General features: G+C 35.7%; 1 protein-coding gene across 18 annotated transcripts in view; it reads right to left on the bottom strand.

Moving 5' to 3' along the window:
- BNC2 (basonuclin zinc finger protein 2) overlaps positions 1-20,234 on the bottom strand; it is a 429,408-nt gene that overhangs the window by 171,757 nt on the left and 237,417 nt on the right. For 2 of the 18 annotated variants that reach the window (XM_073228473.1, XM_017657972.3), the window contains exon 2: positions 10,710-10,783. The exons of the other annotated variants lie outside the window; for them this stretch is intronic. The gene's annotated coding sequence lies outside the window, so the exon portion shown is untranslated. The remainder of the gene's footprint in view (positions 1-10,709; positions 10,784-20,234) is intronic. 18 annotated transcript variants of the gene reach the window in all.

Raw genomic sequence — 20,234 nt, 5'->3', positions numbered from 1 at the left:
GCATGGAAACTCTGAAGACTGAAGGGATTTAGTCCGATCATTCACAGATTAACAGTCTACTGTAACTACCTGAATTGCCAGGAAAAGATCTCTCCATGGCTTTAAAAAAGTGATCAATGATTACTGATTTGGGGAGTGGGGTGCGGGTGTGGGGAGAGGTATGGCGCTACCTGAAACTGCACCTCTATGCTTGAAAGCTATGCTCACTTAACATAGCTCCTGATGCATATTCCTGGAACCACGTGGATTTTCAAATATGCTGTCTCATTTGTAATAGACAGTATTTTAGATATTGTTAACATGGTTGGGCCAAATTCCACTTAGAGGATAAAACTGAACAGGCTTTTACTGTTCCCTATGCTTTGGATCAGTGAAGTATAAAATATTTCTTTCATTAATGAACATTAAATCTATATGCCTCTATTTGGTTTCTGATGTTAGAATCCTTATTGTAAAACTTTGCTATGTATGTTAGAGATTAAAGGAATCAGTAGTAAGAAATAGGGACACCAAACGAAATGCTGACTAGGCAAGAACAATAAACATATTTGTAGGTTGTAAAGGGAAACAGCTCCCCAAAATTTCTTATTTCAACCTCAATATTCACTCCTTTCGTATTTCTCCTCCATCGGTAATTTGCTCATCTATTACCACTAGGGAAATACTCAGTTGTATCATCTGCCTGATATTTCAGGAGCTTTCTTCCAATGTCAACAGTCTATTACCTATTAGTTATGTTGTAAAACTTTGCTATATGTTAGAGATTAAAGGAATCAGTAGTAAGAAATAGGGACACCAAAGGAAATGCTGACTAAGCAAGAACAAAAAACAAATATGTTTATTTGTAAAGAGAAACAGCCCCCCAAAATTTCTTATTTCAACCTCAATAGTTTACTGACTGAGGAATATATCAGAACAGCCCAGATAAGAAACAGTTTCTTTAAATAACATGGTCATTAGTTAATGAACTAACAACTTGACTCTACTATGGTGGTGGGGAAAAAAAATTTAGTGAGTAGTGTTTCTACTAAAAATAAAGCACTTTACAAACTAATTATAAATTCAGATACAGCAACCACAATGACATTAAAATATTTATATAATCTGCAGTATGATAATACAAGCTTTCATAAACACTAAAAAAAAGAAAGACCCACTAAGAGATGATCTCTCAAGGACTACATGTTAACTCCAAGAAAAAAAGACATACATATTTTAAATCATTAATTTGAGAACATTTGATTTACAAAAATAGCCTAAACTTATATCATGTTTAAAGTGTATGTTCGTCAATTTTAATTATAGCTATATTCAGGACAGACCAAATTAAAAGACTGTAGGTTTGCTTTATTTTTATGTATATTTATTTAGTCACTGGTTGAATCATTCATTCATTTACTCTGAACTAGTTTATGATTCAAACACTTTCTCTCTCCCTAAATAACTTTATACATCTGGCACATTTGGGAATTAAACCTTCCAGATCATCTTCCTTCTTTATGAATTCTACTCTTTTTGTACCTGAACATACAAACATTGGAACACCTCAGCTCCTATTGTATATAAACACTTAAGCACTGGAAGATCCATTTTGTATTTCTATGAATTCCAGAAGGTGTATTTGTTTAAAATTCAAATTTTTATAGACTAAAATGTTCCTTAAGGGAATTATATATATTTAAACAATATGGTCTAAATAAATATTTTGAGTAAGAGACTATTGTGGCTTCAAAGGAAGTTTTATTCTAAATAACATTTTTGAAATGGCATAAAACTTTGACATACTATTTATTCACAACAAAATAGCATCAATGTGATCACTTGCCAACTCACCCACACTTTAAAAAAATAAATTATCATAAAACTATCAAAGCCAGTTAAGCCTCAAAAATGCACATGCTTTCCAAGGAGACAGTTGGGAAGAGCAGAAATAGATATGCTTTCATTTATGTGAGCACATTCACTTCTTTCAAGCAGCTAACATGAGCGCCACCCACTCACTGCTGGGCACCCTCAACTATAGAAAATCCAGACAATGACAAAGTGGCAGAAAGGGGATACCAGGTAAAGAGCAGTTTAGTCATCTATATATTTAGGCATCTTTATGACAGGTATAGCTAACTCAGGCTATAGCTATCCCCTCCATGCCTCCAGGACCTATCTCATCAAGAGTGCCCTGTAACTCTTTCCTCAATTCTTAACGTAATGACATTCCCAGCTGCCCAGGAATGTAACAGTAATACCTTTTCTTAAGCCTGCAACCTACGAAAAGTAATTCCTTCTTCTGCTTACCTTTACCATGGATTTTTTTTAAAGAAAAACCTATGCACTCAACACCCACTGCTTCCACTTCTGTCCCACTATCTACATTTTCATTTGTAATCTGGTTTCTGCCCCAAAGGTTCTTGAAACTGCCTTCTCCAAGAGGAATGTTCTCAAATCATATCTGGTCCCTTTTTCCAGACTCCTTGTCCTCCCAGACCCAGACGCAGCTTACAACACTCTCTCCATTCCTGGGCTGTAAGTGACCAACTACCCTAGTTTTCCTGGCAACAATTCCACACACTCTCTCTCTGTTGTAAATAAATACAGGTGTTTCCCACAGCTGGGCTCTTTATTCTTTAATTTGGCAATTTCATCCCCTCCTACTGCTTCAAATATCATCACTAAGCAGAAGTCATCATTTTGGAGCCAAGTACTGTGCTAAGTGGTGGGAAACAGACAGCAGAGTCCCTGTGCTAAGGACTTGACAGTCAGAGTTTGTGGTAAATGGGTTTAGAGGACAAACCCTAAGAACAGAAAAATGCCCTTAAAACAGGTGTGAGGAACACCATCTCTCCCTTTTTATTCCTGTCTTTTCTTCTACCAAAGACAGGATACTCAAATTTATTTATTTATTACCCATTATTATTATTAACAATAGCCAGATTTATTGGATATTTGCCATTTTCCAGATGCTGTGCTAAATACTTTAAAAGCATTAGTTCTCCTAACCCTCCAAAAACACAGTGAGATGGTTACTATTATTACCTTTATTTCACAAGCAAGGAAACTGAGGTGGAGGTGACTCAGTACCTTGCCTAAAGTTACTGAGCCAGTAAGTCCCAGGAATCAGACCCAGGTTTTGGGAGCTCTCCATCCCACTGACTGGAATTCTCCAGTTACAATCACTTTCACAATTAGGCAGTCCTAGGGTAAAGCCCCTCTACAGCCCACCTCCAAGCCCCACTGGGTATTGTTAACTCCTGCTCGCCTTTCAGATTTCAGTTCAAATATTACTTCCATTCCCAGGGCAGCTGCCGTCATCTTCTGACCAAGGCAAGTCCCCCACTGTCTCCCGTTTCACAAGATCTCTCTCTATCACAGCAATGATTACACAAAAAACTAATTGCCAGGAGTTCTCTTCAAGTGTTCATTAACCCAGGACAAATTTCCCATAGGTAACTAAAAATCCTTCTTAAATCTGTTTTCTCCTTGTTCATTTCTGGGGAAGATAGCAAGATTTACAACTTATATTATGAAATTTTACTCCAATCTGAGATCAGATTTATCTACAGTTTACCTATACTGATTCATCCACGATCTATTATATACTCCTAACATCTGTGTGATTATCTAATTAAGGTCCATTTCCCCTTTAGAATTTAAGCTCCATGAGGGCAAGGCAATACGGCTGTTAGGCTTAAAATGTATACTAGCAAAAACAGGTGCTCAAAGGCACTGAGAGAAGTACAGGACTCTCTGAGCCTCTTCCCTCATCTGTAAAATAATGATAACAGTAACATCACAATAGCGTCACAGGACTTAAATGAATAATGAATATAAAGCACATGACAATGAGCTTAGCAACAGTAAAAGCTCAATAAATGGAAACCATTTATGACCTCAAGAAACTTTCCACATTTGAATATTTGAATTACTTTTTCCCTTATGATTCTTCCCCATGTACTTTTTCCAACACCTTATAAAATGCTTATAACACATATTTAGTTTTAGTGAATAAATGAACTCTTTGAGGCACATTATGACATATAATTCATACTAGAGTCCTCTAAGGTGGGCATGACCTTAATATTGGGGTTCGGAGATATTTATATGGGTGTTACATGGCTCTTAAATGATAGGGTGCATTTTCTCATTATTAATCAGTTTATTTCTATTGCCTATAGAAAAAGGAAGAAAACATACAATTAAAACTAGTAAATTATAAATATTCATGAACAAAATTACCTAAAATACATAAAAGGGTCCAATTTAGTACAAAATATTTAATCAAGGTTCAGTCATTAACACTTTTAAATATGAATATTAAATAAGAGTGCATTTGAAAGTATTCTGGATAAGTTCCAAAGTCCTATTCAGATAATAGGTTCTGTTATCGCTAAAACTGAAGTCTCTTTAGCTTTATTATACTCATAGCTAGCTTGACCTCTGCAAGTATATGTGAACTGAACATCAATCTTCTCAGCAAATTACATTTTTCAGGAAAACAGATTGTTGCTGCAATTAATGTTAATGTACCTTACAAAAGAACAAGACACAGGCTAATTAATAAATCTTCTATTACCTGTTTCTCATTTGGAAACACAGAAGTCATCTATTAATACAAAACAACAAAAGGCAAAATAAGGCTATGGAGCAAACAGAAACATAAAACACATAGTCTGAAGAAGCAATCATAGAACTTAAAAAAAAAACTAATCTCATTTCTGGGTTTTGTTTTTCCACAAAAAACTAATTGCCAGGAGTTCTCTTCAAGTGTTTATTAACCCAGGACAAATTTCCCATAGGTAACTAAAAATCCTTCTTAAATCTGTTTTCTCCTTGTTCATTTCTGGGGAAGATAGCAAGATTTACAACTTACATTATGAAATTTTACTCCAATCATTTAAAAATGTTTAATAGTTAAGTACATGACCTGAATTAAAACTGAATTATAGAAAAAGCTAATCATTAATATAGCATCCATTCTGTCCCACCAGCTTCTACCATAAACTTAGATGGTACAATCTAAGTGTATAAATTAATTGACTATAATGGCTATCAGTGACAAGGTTCACCTTGTTAAGTTTTAACAAGAACAAATTTTTCAATAACCTGAATTTTCTACTTTGGAAGCCACACTGTAGACATCATAAATATGTAAAATTTGCCAACCCTCCATGAGGATACAAAGTAGTCTATATTATAATTAACTTTTATTAATACGTCACTGCATATTGTTTATTCATCTCTGAACATACACACTAGACCCAGAAGGCCAAATGAATTTTTCTATTGGGTAGGAAAATTGTCCTTCAAAGACTTCTGTCTTTAATATAAATAAATAAAATTCTGGAATAGAAAATTATCTGTAATGAACCTGGAAGCTAATTATTCCAGGATTGTCACACAAAATACTGCATTTATTACAACATAACAGACACCAAGCATTATGGACTGAGAGAGTGATCTTGTATGTGGCCAAACTGAGGCACAGAATGATTCCACGTGCATTCACACATCTTGCATATAAGAACTTGTGACAGTACTCAAGCACCAAGATTAACACAAAGATTCTAAAGGACTCATGTGATAGTGATGGTGATTAACTTGGGAAAGAGCTCTCTGTCTAATTGTCAGGCCAGTTTTTTTTCCCTTCTATTTTCACATGGCTGATACATAAAACTAATGGACAACTTTCAAAAGAATTATTCTGAGTGTGAACTAAGACTTGGAAAATTTATATGTTATTGCATTTGTAAAATAACTCAATATCCTATCCCAAATTTGGCCAAGTCACAATGCAGTTTCTGCAAGGAAAACTCAGTTTTTTTGCTTTGTGGACAACTTCTGAGCTTACTAATAACTAACAAGAACTAGACAACGGCACAAGAAATTTGCTATTTACCTGATTACAAAACTCATTCATGATTAAAGTAAAGGTATCTCTGTTGTGCTGTGGAATTTTATAATCAGGTATCAAAATAAGACAAGAAAATGTGAATTGGACAGATGAAGGGATTGACGAGAGACCCACAGTTTTAAAAACCCTACCTACAAAGAAGTTTTATAACTACCTAAAAAGTCTTAAGATATCTAACTCTAACCATGAGACTATTTACTATAAATCTATAATTGTAGTAAGGTGGGTATGTTTTCCATATTTATACAAAGAAACATAAATCTGAGTTTGAATCAGTAATGGTCACAGAGTTCACAAGGAGTGATTATAAAGTATACAGTAAAAGTTAAGTGCCAACAGAGTGTTGAACTGCAATGCAATTACCACTTCTCATAACAGTAATAATAGCAAATGAGAAGCAATGATGTCATTCTGTCTGCTTAATGAAACCCATTCAAACATTCACACAATGGAAAATTACAGCAAAAGTATATATCTTATTTGGTGACAAGACGAATTAGAAATATAAAAATTAATCCCTCAATAAAAGGTTCTTTAAAACTTGTTTAATTGTTTTTACTGTTATATGAAGAAACAGCAACCTGACAAAAATGATCATTTTGTTGTACCTATGTGTTCTGAAATTTCTTGGGTGTCTTCAAGAATTACATTTTGTGGCTGAATCAGAAGATCTGAAAACACATGGTCAGTCTAGACTCACTACAAGGACCAGATGCCACTAATGCAACCAGTGGACCACATGGTCAGGATGAAAAGCTGGACAATTTAAAAACTGACCTCAACAGAACATGATGAGAATAAAATTGATCAAGAAAATATATCATCATCATAATAAACATATCCAGAATAATTGAAAGAGATTCACTGGCAAAAGGTGGCCTTTCAACACCATTTACTGTTAAAAGTCTGGGAACGTTAAGCCTCATTTTAAGTTTCCCTTAAAATGTACAATTCCTCTATCAATTGGCAAGTCGACAGACAGAACATAATATACCCATAATGGAATATTATTTGGCCATAAAAAAGAATGGACTGTTGCTACATACAACATGAATGAACCTTGAAAACATGATGCTAAGTAAAAGAAAAAGGCCCTCATTTTATATGATTCCACTTACATAAAACATTCAGAACACAGAAATCTATAAAGACAGGAAATAGTTCGTGGCTGCTTAGGGGCTGCAGGGATAGCGAAAGGGTTTCTTTTTGAGATGATGAAACTGTTCCAAAAATAACTGTGATGATGGTTGCACATAACTGCAAATATATTAAAATCCACTGAACTGTGTACTTTAAATGGTAAAATATATGGCATATGAATAATAAATACATTTAAAAGTGGGAAGCAGCTCGTTTCTTTTAGTGCTATTAAATCATTTGATTCATAAGATATCATGCCCCTGGAGACATACTATAGAAAAAAACATCTTTCTTTAATCTAGTAGGTCTTCAATATACAAATACTAAATGAATGAATAAACAGAGGGCAAACAAGGGAATTTCACTGCTGCTTGAATTTGAAAATCCCTTCTACTTTGAAAACATCAAAACCTAACATACCCGTTTAAAAATCAGCAATTATTTTTTAAATCCACTGCTATTTTTATACCAGGAAAATCCAGAACATACTTCAACAAATTATGAGGTGGGGCATCTCAGCTTTAATACTCAACATACTAATATCAAGATCCTAAAGAACTAAGAGAATTTGTTAAAAATTGACAATGGTGAATTCTGTCATGTATATCAGCAGAACCATTTTTCTCAATTTACTGTGATGAAAAAATTACTTTAGCAAAAGTCAAGAAATGAATTTGGTTTAGAAGGAGGTAAAGAGGGAAAACAAACTTCTGAGTAAATGTTTATATATGAGTGACTGTTTTCATGACTATATGAGAATATATAAATACAAACAGGGAGAAAGGGACATACACACAGGCACATGAATTTTTACAGACATGGATCCAATGAGCATCTATAGTCATTACCTTATGACCACAACCTACTATCAATCGACATGAGGAAGACCCCATTTAAATAATTTAGGAGTTCAGAGTGAAAATCAACAGCGGGATATAGCCAATTATATAAGGAAAAACCCATGCTTCTATGGCATCAAAGCACACGCAGGCTTTGGAGTACGTGTGTTATGTCTCCTGCTCCCCCACCCCAATTACATTAGGCCTATGGCAATATAAGCTATTTGGTTAGATGATTAGTAATATTAGAAAAACAGGAAATGAAAAGGCATTTCAAATTGGGCAGAAACTTTATTTCTGTACCTAACAGTTAACAATTAAGCTATTCCATTTATTGCCAGTATGCTTACAAATTTTGCAGACTACTTAAGTAGCTGTGATAACATACTAGAAAGGAAATACTCTTCCCATGAATATACATATCATCTAACTGAAAATAAGGGGTTAGTTCATCACTTAAAATAACCACATATTAACTAAACTCCATCTACATTTACCAGAATACATAACAACTTTATATATGGAGCCAAAGTACTCTGATATCAGATTAATGTTAAGTAATACTCATCTCATTCTGCCTTAATGTTGAATCAGCAATTTTGTATCCCATTGATATACATTTTATTCATTTTCACTAATGCAATTTGAAAGGTGGTAATGTGATTACATTTCTCTGTGGCATTCATGAAAACAATTACTAATATAATATGATAGGGAAGACATTAATAAGGAAAGGATTTATAATGAGATGCAAAAAGACTTATGAACCTTCTAGCACTTGACAAAGAAATACTCATTAGGCAAGAAGCAAGACAAGATAAAGCCTAAATTCTGCTATTTCAGAAGCAGCTTCAATCCTGAGAAAAATGATTTGCACGATGACCCGACTTTGGGGATGTAGCGCAGAGGAGCATGAGTACCCCAAGACACATCCCAGGCTGTGCCAAATGTGAGATGCTCCTGAGTCGGTGATGCATCCTCCATCCTGGGCAGCGTGGGAGGGACCCCTTTAAGGAACAAGTCCCTCTAAATCTTTGTCCTCTACAAAAGGAGCCAGCCTCACATTTCAAATGCCAGAGCATAGCAATCAATCCATTTACCAAGTAAGAGCATAAGGTGGGTGACCTTTTAACTAAATTTACTCCCCAGGTTTGTGAAAAGAATTTATCCCAGTGAAGCAACAAGGGAGACAAGCTGTTGCATTTTAGACTATATCATTTCAAATGACAACTTCCATTACCCAGGCCAACTGAGGCAGCCTTTGTGAGACTAATAATGTCCTATATTTGTACAGTGTTATGAAGCTTGCGTAATACTTCAATTGCATTCTCGTATTTAATCATCAAAATCCCCCAAATTAGAGATTTTTCAAACAGCAGAAAATGAGGCTCCTAGATGTCCTTTAAGGGCCACAGCTGGTAATCCAGAGCTCTTCCCACTCTGCCTGTGTATGAAAGGCAAGGAACTGAATAATCCCCCCATTGCTACCCTACTCCACAGTGAGATTTCCTTAGATATTTTTTCAGTTCCAGTGGGAGTTTAAGACCGAACAGAATATGTGAACAAACTACACACAAAGGAAGAGGAGTGGACGAAGATTTAAGCAACTTGAAAAGGTGGGGGAAACTGCTAAGTAAGCAGTTAACAATTTACACTGGAATTTTCTACAAAGTGGTATATTTTCGACAGAAAAAGAGATTCTAAACAGCTTTCTATGGAGTCTCTACATGTTTAAGAAAAGCCAAAATCTGGAAAAGAGTGACAAGGTATAAATGAATGCTTGGTTCATTTTACATCTTACTGCAGCCTATCTTGGGATTGCCTGTTAGTAGCATATCTCAACAAATATTCTAATACCTTCCATTGTGCATGTAACTGTGCATCATAATTATGCCTGATTATGAAAGAATATGTTTCTTTTCCCAAGAGCAGATATCACCTCAGGAATCATACCCATTACAAATAATAATAATGATATGAAGAACAGTCTATATGCCCTCTTATACGTTATTTATGTTAGGTCATAGATTCCCCAAGGGTCTGTGCTGAGACCTGTACTGGCTTCATTACAGCTTCATATAAATCACTGAAGGCACACCGTGATTTTACCAGTGGCTAGAGTTGCTAAAATTTTTCAAGTGAACTCTCTCAGGTAATACATTTTTTAAAAACACAAATACAATGTTACCATTTCTTCTAAAAGGTAGTTTTCTCAAATTGAAAGGACTGCATTCAGATTTGCACAGAAATCCCACAAATTTCTATGGAATCTATGCATATCTGAGGGTAAAACGTACCCAAGAGTGTTGAAAAAACATTATTCTCTTTTTTCTTTTAAGGATTAGTTGGTTTAAAAGACAAAGATAGACATACACTTATAGAGAAAGGCAGCAAGAAACAGACCATCTAGCTGCTAACAAATGCTTCATCACTGAGCAAACGGCAAGATCTACGCAATGGTTGCCAGGGACTCTGAGCTAACTCTTGAAAATTAAGAAATAAATACAAGCCTTGTGGAAAAAAAAGGGAGTCTTCCAGAACAATGTTAATGTCATCTTGGGCATGTGGACTGGGTTCACATGTGTGTCAGCTGAATCAACATAACGGGCTATAACAGCTTCGAAGCAGCTAATATGGTCCATTGGGTCAATAATCCGTGAACTAAGAAGGATTTACTCGATAGACTATAAATGGTTCATAAGAACTCAAGAATCACTCCATCAGATCAAAAATCCAATTTTCATATGGTGCCTTTCTACAAATTAGCCAAAAGAAAGTAATAGCTCTAAAGGACTTACTTCAAGGTCTATCAGTTAAAAACTTACTTTTTAAAGAACAGAGTAGAAGAGGAAGAATTAAATGTCTGCCTGTCTCTGTCTGTCTCTCATGATGAACCAACCTATTTTGAAGGAGAAAATACATTTTATGATGGAAAGCTAAAATACAACAGGAAATATCCAAGGGGTTTTTCACATTTTCTAAGAGCACTTCAATGTAGGGATCCAAACAAGTGAAATACACATACATATGCATTCATTTCCTCCCTCCTCCTCTTTCTCTGATAGGTCTCCACATAACTATGTACAGTATCACAAAGTAAATTACAAAACACTATTTCTAGGGTAGCAACATTTAAAAATGAAGATTTATATTTTAGTTTTGCTTCTTTACATGATTTGTATTGTGGGTCTGTGGTGTGAGGCCTGAGGCAACATTTGGGTTGGCATATGGACATTGGCAAACTCTTTCATCTTCATGTATAAAAAAGCAGGTGAAAGAAACTACAAAAAGTAAACAGTAAGAACTTAAAAAATATGTTTTCAACATTTAAGAGAGAGAGGAGGTCAGCTCTCTGGCTGGCTAAGGATTAAATAGCCAGTGTTTATATTACATCTTCTGCCCACTCTAGACTGCAGAGAAATACTAGTCTTTACCCTGTATTTGTGAATTTCATTACATATTCACACTAGGTGATAGCAGTTGCAGATTAATTTTTTTTAATGTAAGCCTATTTGTGTGAATAATCGTATTTACTAAGTTCATGGCAACAAAGAAAAGCAGAGATAAATGCTCCAAATATGTAACAGGCTGTAATTAGAATTTTTAACAAGAAAGAATTCCTTTACTTGGGAAGCAAATATGATCTATCACCTTGCTCTCAAAATGCTATTAGCCTCTCTTCATCATAAGGACAACAGGAACGCATCTTTTTCTTTTTACAGGAGTAACACTGAAAAAGATAATAGATGTTTTTACATCAAAGTGTATTAGCTATTGACATAAACCCAGTCCTCTTAACTTTCAAACAAGGGAAAGAAAAATTCCAATAATCCTGAAATAGACAGATAAAACTTTTCTCTGTGGCTATGGCCATGTACTATTATACATAACTGCTTATTTTTAAAAAGAGCCTTATTGGTGCTCTCTGAAGGATTTTCTTTTATACATAGCTTTATCCTATAATTTTGTCCCTGTTGGGTATGCTGCCTAAATTTAAACACAAACAGTCGAGCAATGAAGAAACATTAACACATTTACTGTGAACAAAAACTCCCAGTTGTACAGTGAAATTTTAATACATTTCAACTTATCTCTTTTACTAATGGGGAGAGTACAAACCCTGTAGGAATTCGCTCTGCAAACTGGTAATTACAGTAGACTCACTTTTTTATAATGCATATGTATAGTCAGACACAAAAAACCTGGCTGCCCTTTTGATGTAGGTTACAATAGGAATGTTTTAAAAATTATGAAAATCTACAGCAATTCTAAACGAATGCATTATTTCATGGAAAACTGTCCTTTAACTCTGTATATAGACACAAATAGATATATATTTAAATATTTGCTTTATATACCAGAAGGCATAAGCTTTATCAGCATGTTCTTTTATGTCATTTTCCCCATAATCTTAGTGCACAGAATAAACCCACTTCTTTTTGTACAAAGCTAGATGTGATTTTGAATACCAAAACTTATCCCTCACATAAAGATGATATTCTTTCATTCCATGCCTGGTTTTCCTTTTCTGTCCCCCCTAGTTTTGGGGATTTATATCTGTATTTTGAGACCCCATAGAATCTCTTCATTAAATAATTAAGAATTTCAAATCCTAAGAGGATTTGTCTCTCAGGATAGGCAGACGTACTCTTTGACAAAAAACTCCTTATGTAGATACCTGAAGAAAATAATAACTATATACTGATATTAATAACCTATTACAGATAGTTGACAGAAATGAAGTAAAATCTGTTATATTCACATCACTTGCTAGACTCTACATTTATCTGTCAAATTTTTGGTTTCACAACAACTTTCTAAGAAATTGAAATCTGAGAGAATGCTATGAGGCTATCAATACATAATTTATGCTGAACTCATGTTTCCAACTATTGGTATATTGGGAGGAAAATGAAATAAGAGAAAGCTTTTAAGGGGATATAACTTTTGTAATAATTTGTGAATTCAAAAAAAAAATTAAATACAGTTGCTAAAATGTCTAGCTGTGACAGAGTAGTATTTACAAATTCCAGGGATATCTATCTGAAAATGGACACTATAAAACTCACTTAAAACATACAGCACATGCTACCAAAAAATGCAAATTGCTGGTCAAAAATCATTTCCTGGTCTTCCAACATCGGATAAGAGGGTGACAAGGGGCAAACAATCTCAGTAAGCTTGGCGTGGCAGAATCTACTCATCATTATAAAAAAAGGCATTTTAGATGTACTAGAAAAAGGTACCTTATTCTAAGGATGCATCTCTTATCTCTTCTTCTGGGCAATACTAGTAACATTCAAACTTAGATCTCTGTCATTACAGAAAAGAATACTTCTTCTTTACCACTGCCATTTCTCTGTTCCCAAAGGCTACTTTTATAATAGTGTGCCTGAAACAAAATAAAGAAAACCAAACTCACTGTAGTTCAAGGGCCAGGCACTGGCTCTGTCCCAGGCAATGTATACATTCTTGGGCAACACCTACTGCTTCTATATGGCAATAAAATAACATACTTCCTGTTTTTTAAAACGCCAAACACCAAAATATATATGTTTTGATATGCTTTCCTTAAAGTCAGTTTGTGCAGCTGGCCCTTTCCTTCCTTGATCCAAGTGTTACTAAAAATACCAAACTGTGGCTTTAATATGAATAAATTAACAGAAGTACACCTCAAGGATAGCTACACGTAAAACTGTAGCCTCTGCAAAAGCCATGCATACTATACAAAACAACTGAACATTAAAGAACAATACCTTTCAAATGTTTGTGGTCTATCACAGACAAGGCATTCATGCTTTCATTTGCTAAAGTCTATTATTTCAGAGACAGTGGTAGAAGTTGTGAAACATAAACAAATACACCATCTGCTTCCTCCTAAGTAAATTCTGAACACAAACTGATCAGGGATATGAGTCTGACATCAACCATATTCAAGTAATTTGAAGGGTTAGATCACACGTCATGCGCTGTAGTGATTTACAACTTTTTTGGGTCAAAAGGAAGAAGTGCAATTTAGTATTCTGAGTCCCTTGCTTGAAAGACTCAGGTACGGCTATGAATGAAAGCTTACATACAGCAGCCCTTTTTGAAAAATACACACACCCTCCTAATACCTTCTCCAAATGAATGGGTCCCTCGGTTTGTCTTTCAGTAAAGGTGAAAGAAGTACGTTGAGAGGGTCAATTTGAATTCCCTGCACAGGGAATAAAATCCTCCCCATCTGCTTCCCTCCTCTGGAAAGGAATGAAATGGTGCAACTATTGCAGAATCCTGGTTAGAAGTAATACATGAAAAACAGGTAATATAGTAAGACATGTTTAACATTTTCATGTATTTCAGTTTTTCTTTATGATGTAGAGGGCATTTCCTTATGTTGTAATGCATCCACTTCTTCGATATGACGATTATCAGTCAAGTCAATATTTTACTGGATGACTGCATGACGGAACACACACATACTAGCTTTGGTGGCCTACAAAGAATGGTGAAGGAAGACAACAGCTACCAACATTTTACGGCATTTGTCACTCACCCACATTCAGAACCCTGACACATAAGAAACCTATACATAGCCTACATTATGTATTTTAAATAACGCTAGAGCATCCCTAAACAGATGACCACAGACCACAGATAATGCAGATAATGCTATTGGTGAAACTGGGCATCAGTGCCAAAGTAACAACAAAGAAAAAAAAAAACAGCACATGGTGGATTTCTGCAAAGTACCTCACAGTTTTGTAAGATAACGGTTTTCCAAGATTGACTGTGGGACAATTAGTATGTTCCACTTGGGTGAACCATAAACAGATGAGGAAAGCACAATTCAATATGATTTCACTGAAACATTACCTGAATATCCACAGAGCCGGTAGTGAACACATTTTAGTATTTTATGTTTGATCATACCAAGAAAAATGAGGCTATTATTTTAATTGTAAAATATATTACCTGTGTTAAAGTTAACATCAAGGCACAGCTGCCAGATGGTATGCCTCAGCTATAAATAAGGTAGGGATGATAGAATTTTAAATGGGTGTCTATTGTACAGTATTATATTCTTTTAGATGACTAGTCCACAGATTCATCTTTTTCTCTTAATTAAAAATAAACAAATTTTAGAGTTAGACTACCTAATGCTTACTTAGCCATATTCTACTTGCCAAAGCACCATTTTCAGAATCTATCTCCACAAAAAAACTTTAGATTCTACATGTCAACTCACTGAATAGAGATTTTTTTTCCCCAAAACTAACCTATTTGCTTGATTTTAAAGAGTTGATCATGGGAAGGAAAAATCCTCTGGTGTCAAAAGTACTACGAAGTGGTAGTATTCAATCAGCTACAAAAGCTTGTCTGTGTGAGAGGCTATTATACTTGAGTTAATAACTTGAGACTCTGCACACAGGTGTCAGGTATGTTACCTTTTCAACTGAGAAAACAAACAAGAAAGAACAGGGGTGAGAAATGTAAAACATGTGCAAATAATGCCTCCATGTGAAAGTGCTTCTTGCTTTAATTTCAAATCACAGAAAGTAGTGCTGGTACATCTTTTATTATTTAGGCATCTTAGCTGGAGCACAGGATCTGCTCATGGAAGGTGAGATTTTATCAGTGTGCTGAGAACACAAAATTTCTTATTAGCAGAGTCTCATCTTCTTCTGCTCTTGGCCAAATGTTTCCACTAATTAAAGAAAAAGCAAAAGAAAGCAATTTTATTAAATATAAAAGAGAACAGGCATATGTCAGAATCATCTGTGGCACTTAATGAAGTACAGTTGCCCAGGACCGCACTCCAAAATGAATGAATGAGAAGCCCAGGTGCACCTGCACAAGCCTGGGAGGGCCACCACCTCCTCCGCACACTTGGCACCTCAGTAGTCTCACCCTGGCCTTGGCCCTGCAATTGTCCTCTTATTGTGGTGCCTATAAAAGGCATGGAACCACATTGAGAACTATATAAACAGATATCAATGCAAGGAGACACTCTGAAAGAATTCAGGAGTGACAGGAAATCCCAAACTTGTTTCACATCCCTTTGGACACTGTGAAGGAAGTAGGCAGTTTCCTGAGGAAGGCCTCAGGAGCTTTCCGATGTTAGAAAGCAGAGCCTCTCACAGGGAGCTGTGGTCCAAGCCAACCGTTGAAGCAGGATCCCACTACACACTCCTGAGCTTGAAACTGATGGAGGGGGAAGAGGAAGCCAGGGAGGGCCAGGGTCTGGGTACCTAAATGGCTATCCTTTTTCACTTTTAATGGATGCAGGGAAGAAACATAAATGATTAATATGACTAATCAATTCCCTTAGTAATTTCTTTCTTCTCTGCTGGTACCACTCACCAATTTTCCAGTATGCAGTTTAAGAATGTAGGGAGTTTGCATATAACTGGTAATGATTACAGTCACATTTCTCTATAAATGGAAGTTGGGTAATCTCTGTGCATTTTTAAAAGCTAATGTATAGGCAAGTGCCCAGCACAGAGCCTCCAAAATCTCCGCTCAGTAATGTTTCTCTTCCCTTCCCAGTTCCCTCCCTTATACATATCATCAAAGTCTGGAAGCCATATATAGCAATCAAGTTTCAACCTACTTAATAATTTCGAAGGACAGGGTGCTAAACTGCTTTTATGTACTTTTATCATTCTGAACCCCTTCCAGCAACTAAATCCTTCACTCTAAACCCTTCTGAACACAAAGCAAGTTCTTCTCCTTATTTCTGGTAATTTTAAGTGAAATGGACCAAATGGCTCCCAAACTCATTTCTGAAAGACTGATAGGCCCTCTTCTGGCTTCTTACTTAAGAAAGAAAGAAAACAAAAATGTTCATTTGATAAATATAAATATGAGGAAAAAAGTAGTTTTTTATTTGCTACTAGCAATTTTAATTACTCAATAGAACTTTTCACAGGTAGGTGATAATATCTGGAAGCCCCAACAGTATTGAAGGTGAGGATTAACTTTCAATGACCAGGGGCTTGGCAAAGGGACTTTCATTGAATTTTTCCGAAGTCAAGTAACAATGCTCAGTATGATATAAACTGCTAGAAGAGGGGTCAGAAAAGGAAAATCAAAACATCTGCACCCACTAACAAACTCTGAGAAAAAGCCCTCCCATCGGTGCCCCCCCCCCATCAGTGTGCCCCACTGTACACCTGGGCAGGCCTGCTCTCACAGCTCAGGGCCGCCGGCAGTGCCAATTAGTGTCAGCTGTGATGGGGTTTAGCGATGCGGCCCTTTGTCTTAGAGGAAGTGGGCTGCAACCACCAACCTACTGTAGACAGGCAACCTAACAACCCATTAGGTGGAAATGACTTTTCAGCCACTTCCTCTAGGGAACTACATCAGGAACTGATGGCTCAGACAGATGGGAACATTTTTACATTTCTGTATTACCTGCATCCAGGAAGGTGGACTTTTATCATTTAATGTCACCCAATCCTCATTTCATCCTTCTCTCCTCTGTTATTCCTTCACTCCTTAGAATATTATGATATACATTTTTACTGAATAAAATGATGAACTAAGTGACTTCAGTTATTTGCTGTGTATTAAAAGTATTCTAGAGGTCATCCACTGCAATTTTCAGGAATCCCTGAAAACAAGAAATGTTATTAAGGGAATATTGTTTAGGAGTAGCATTCTGTGTTTTGAACAGATGTGGATGGCTATCCTTTACACCTGTGATTATCAAACTAGTATATGATTTGATCAAATCTATCAAGAAACAAAACCAATTCCATTCCTTATTCCAGGAAAAGGATGGAGTCAGGCACTGTAAACAGGAGTGTTCTTACCTTTCTTGCAAAGTCAAGACTGGGGCTCCAATCCAGCATTACATCCATGTGCATGTGTTGTGATAGAGCGAAAAACAAAATTTATTTCCCCTCACAGCTTCACAAAGAATACTAATGTTATACAAGAAAACTTACAATCAAAGAAAACTTAAAGTTTTCATAATCCTTAAAAAGTGAATTTAAAAAGTTTTATTAAATGCTACCCACATAAATACTTGTTAAATGTTTGCAGCCAGATTTGTCCTAACTAATGCACTCAAAATAAGTACATGAACAAAACTGCTTGGTTGAAGAATATAATTTTAAAACATTAAACACTGACATACATAAACATTACTTTTAACCATAAGCACAACTCAAACCCTTTCATAAGAGATACCCTAAAATCAGAATGTCTTTTTTGGTCCAAGACACTTCAGTTTGGACAGAATGAAAAGAATATAGAAGGCTGGAAGTACTAAGAAATCTGATGTTAACAGGAGGTTCTTCAGAAATATTTTAATTGTAGGTGGGCTTCAGAGCCAACACTGCAAATCTGTTAGTGTACTTTATTTATTTATTTATTTATTTATTTATTTATTTATTTTGGTATCATTAATGTGCAATTACATGAGCAACATTATGGTTACTAGACTCCCCCCCATTATCAAGTCCCCACCACATACCCCATTACAGTCACTGTCCATCATTTTGTTAGTGTTCTTGATCACAACTCAATTAAGTTTAACAATGCATTGGGAGGTATGTCTTCTTTTTTTTTTCTTTTTTTAAATTTTGGTATCATTAATATACAAGTTCATGAGCAACATTGTGGTTCCTAGATTCCCCCCATTATCAAGCCTCCACCACATACCCCATTACAGTCACTGTCCATCAGCATAGTAAGATGCTATAGAATCACTACTTGTCTTCTCTGTACTAAACTGCCTTCCTTGTGCCCCCCTGCTACACTATGTGTGCTAATCATAATGCCCCTTATTCCCTTATACCTCCCTTCCCACCTATCCTCCCCAGTCCCTTTCCCTTTGGTACCTGTTAGTTCATTCTTGGGTTCTGTGAGTCTGCTGCTGTTTTGTTCCTTCAGTTTTTGCTTTGTTCTTATACTCTACAGATGAGTGAAATCATTTGATACTTGTCTTTCTCCAACTGGCTTATTTCACTGAGCATTACACCCTCTAGCTCCATCCATGTTGTTGGAAATGATAGGATTTGTTTTCTTCTTATGGCTCAATAATATTCTGTTGTGTATATGTACCACATCTTCTTTATCCAATCATCTACTGATGGACACTTAGGTTGCTTCCATTTCTTGGCTATTGTAAATAGTGCTGCTATAAACATAGGTGTGCATATGTCTTCTTGAAATTGGGCTCCTGCATTCTTAGGAACTTTCATACTGCTTTCCACAATGGTTGAACTAATTTGCATTACCACCAGCAGTGTATGAGGGTTGCCCTTTCTCCACATCCCCGCCAGCCTTTGTTGTTGTTTGTCTTTTGGATGTTGGCCATCCTAACTAGTGTGAGATGATATGTCATTGTGGTTTTAATTTGTATTTCTCTGATGATTAGCGATGTGGGCATCTTTTCATGTGCCTGTTGGCCATCTGAATTTCTTCTTTGGAGAAGTGTCTGTTCAGATCCTCTGCCCGAGAGGTGTAACTTTCTTTCAAATTTTTCTGTTGAAGCTTTCTTATAAATCTTTCTCAGCCAGAGACGGGTAAGATTCCTCAAGGGAGGAACAACCTAAGACAGGCACAGTCGCAGGGGGGCCATCAGGTGAGAAATTGGGAATCAGCAGAGGTGAGGCTTAGAACCCCACCCCTCCTGTTTTGAGAGAAATCTGCATCCGTGATGTTTTGTTGCCCTTGTCTAGCTTGGATTAATACTTAGTCTATAGGCACACACCTGATCATCTACATTTGCCCTCTTACAGCACTAAACTATGTTTTCTACCTTTATCTTGCATCTACCTACCACTTCAGCATTTTATTAAAAATAATAATAATCATAACAATAATAATAAGGGAGAAATGTGGGATTCACATATAACTCAAGTATAAAAATCAAACAAATATTCATATTTGACCTGATTGTTTATAGTTCATAATGCGTGATCAAAACCGAAAGTTTCTGTGATGACTGACCTTGCACTGTTCACCATGTAAGAACTTATTCACTATGTAAGAATTTGTTCACCATGTAAGAACATGTTTGTTATGCTTCAGAAGATTGGAGACTGTTGAAAACTAGGCTTGGGGTTGATTAATTATTGTGCATTGAGTCCCCTATACAGAATTTTATTGTTGTTAAGAACCATTTGATCAATAAATATGAGAGATGCCCTCTCAAAAAAAAAATCTTTCTCACAAGCTCTGTTACATATTAGATTTCTTACAAAACATGTAATATGAAATATTCTGTCATAGTCCTGATTATGTTTAGAAATTTCATATAAATTATTATTTTTTCCTTGCTCAAACACAAAAAGGTATAAAGGTATATGAACTCAAGTAAGTAAAACTTTGTAGGAATTTATATACTAAACAAAATC

The sequence above is a fragment of the Manis javanica genome, chromosome 2, assembly GCF_040802235.1.
Source record: "Manis javanica isolate MJ-LG chromosome 2, MJ_LKY, whole genome shotgun sequence".
NCBI lineage: Eukaryota > Metazoa > Chordata > Mammalia > Pholidota > Manidae > Manis > Manis javanica.
This window is presented reverse-complemented; position numbering and strand designations above follow the sequence as displayed.